Genomic DNA, 2,790 nt, shown 5'->3' with positions numbered 1-2,790 from the left:
ACCCTACAAGCCAGAAGAGAGTGGGGGCCAATATTCAACATTCTTAAAGAAAAGAATTTTCAAACCAGAATTTCATATCCAGCCAAACTGAGCTTCATAAGTGAAGAAGAAATAAAACCCTTTACAGACAAGCAAAAGCTGAGGGATTCTGTCACCACCAGTGGGCCTGCCTTACAAGACATCCTGAAAGAAGCACTAAATATGGAAAGGAAAAAACTGGTACCAGCCACTGTAAAAACAAATCAAATTGTAAAGACCATCAACACTATGAAGAAACTGCATCAACTAATGGGCAAAATAACCAGCTAGCATCATGATGGAAGGATCAGATTCACACATAACAATATTAACCTTGAAAGTAAATGGGCTAAATGCCCCAATTAAAAGACACAGACTGGCAAATTGGATAAAGAGTCAGGACCCTTCAGTGTGCTGTATTCAGGAGACCCATCTCACGTGCAAAGACACACATAGGCTCAAAATAAAGGGAAGGAGGAAGATTTACCAAGCAAATGGAAAGCAAAAAAGAGCAGGGGTTGCAATCCTAGTCCCTGATAAAATAGACTTTAAACCAACAAAGATCAAAAAAGAAAAAGGACACTACATAATGGTGGTAAAGGGATCAATGCAACAAGAAGAGCTAACTATCCTAAATATATATGCATCTAATACAGGAGCACCCAGATTTATAAAGCAAGTTCTCAGACACCCACGAAGATACTTAAGACTCCCACACAATAATAGTGGGAGACTTTAACACCCCACTGTCAACATTAGACAGATCAACAAGACAGAAAATTAACAAGGATATTCAGGACTTGAACTCAGCTCTGGACCAACTGGACCTAATAGACATCTACAAGACTCTCCACCTCAAATCAACAGAATATACATTATTCTCAGCACCATATCACACTTATTCTAAAACTGACCACATAATTGGCAGTAAAACACTCCTCAGCAAATGCAAAAGAATGGAAATCATAACAAACAGTCTCTCAGACCACAGTGCAATCAAATTGGGACTCAGGATTAAGAAAGTCACTCAAAACCGCACAGCTACACGGAAACTGAACAACTTGCTCCTGAATGACTACTGGGTACATAACAAAATTAAGGCAGAAATAAATAAGTTCTTTGAAACCAATGAGAACGAAGACAGAATGTACCAGAATCTCTGGGACACAGCTAAAGCAGTGTTTGGAAGAAAATTTAAAGGACTAAATGCCCACAAGAAAAAGCAGGAAAGATCTAGAATCGACACCCTAACATCACAATTAAAAGAACTACAGAAGCAAAAACAAATTCAAAAACTAGCAGAAGATAAGAAATAACTAAGATCAGAGCAGAACTGAAGGAGACAGAGACATGAAAAACTCTTCAAAAAATGAATGAATCCAGGAGGTGGTTTTTTGAAAAGATCAACAAAATTGATAGACCGCTAGCCAGACTAATAAAGAAGAAAAGAGAGAAGAATCCAATAGACAAAATAAAAAATGATAAAGGGGAACCACTGATCCCACAGAAATACAAACTACCATCAGAGAATACTATAAACACCTCTATCCAAATAAACTAGAAAATCTAGAAAAAATGGAAAAATTCCTAAACACATACACCCTCCCAAGACTAAACCAGGAAGAAGTTGAATCCCTGAATAGTCCAATAAGCTCTGAAATTAAGGCAGTAATTAATAGCCTACCAACCAAAAAAAGCCCAGGACCAGATGGATTCACAGCTGAATCCTACTATAGAGAGGAGCTGGTAACATTCCTTCTGAAACTATTCCAAACAACAGAAAAAGAGGGACTCCTCCCTAACTCATTTTATGAAGCCAACATCATCCTGATACTGAAACCTGGCAGAGACACAACAAAAAAAGAAAATTTCAGGCCAATATCCCTGCTGAACATCGATGTGCAAATCCTCAATAAAACACTGGCAAACCGAATCCAGCAGCATATTAAAAAGCGTATTTACCACAATCAAGTCGACTTCATCCCTGGGATGCAAGGCTGGTTCAACATATGCATATCAATAAATGTAATCCATCACATAAACAGAACTAATGACAAAAACCATGATTATTTCAATAGATGCAGAAAAGGCCTTTGTTAAATTCAACACCCCTTCATGCTAAAAACACTCAATAAAGTAGGTATTGATGGAATCTATCTGAAAATTAATAGGAGCTATTTATGACAAACCCACAGTCCATGTTATACTGAATGTAAGCTGGAAGCATTCCCTTTGAAATCCGGTACAAGACAAGGATGCCCTCTCTCACCACTCCTATTCAACACAGTATTAGAAGTTCTGGCCAGGGCAATCGGACAAGAGAAAGAAATAAAGTGTATTCAAATAGGAAGAGAGAAAGTCAAATTATCTCTGCAAATTACATGACTGTATATTTAAAAAACCCCATCCATCGTCTCAGCCCAAAAACTCCTTAAGCTGATAGGCAACTTCAGCAAAGTCTCAGAATACAAAATAAATGTGCGAAAACCACAAACATTCCTAAACACCAATAACAGACAAACAGAAAGCCAAAGCATGAGCAAACTCCCATTCACAATTGCTACAAAGCAAATAAATTACCTAGGAATACAACTTACAAGGGATATGAAGGACCTCTTCAAGAACTACAAACTACTGCTCAAGGAAATAAGAGAGGACACAAATAAATGGAAAAACATTTCATGCTCATGGACAGGAAGAATCAATATTGTGAAAATGGCCACACCTCCTAAAGTAATTTATTGATTCAATGCTATTCCCATCAAGCTACCA

This window comes from Mandrillus leucophaeus, unplaced genomic scaffold (assembly GCF_000951045.1).
Source record: "Mandrillus leucophaeus isolate KB7577 unplaced genomic scaffold, Mleu.le_1.0 Scaffold686, whole genome shotgun sequence".
Taxonomy (NCBI): Eukaryota; Metazoa; Chordata; class Mammalia; order Primates; family Cercopithecidae; genus Mandrillus; species Mandrillus leucophaeus.
This window is presented reverse-complemented; position numbering follows the sequence as displayed.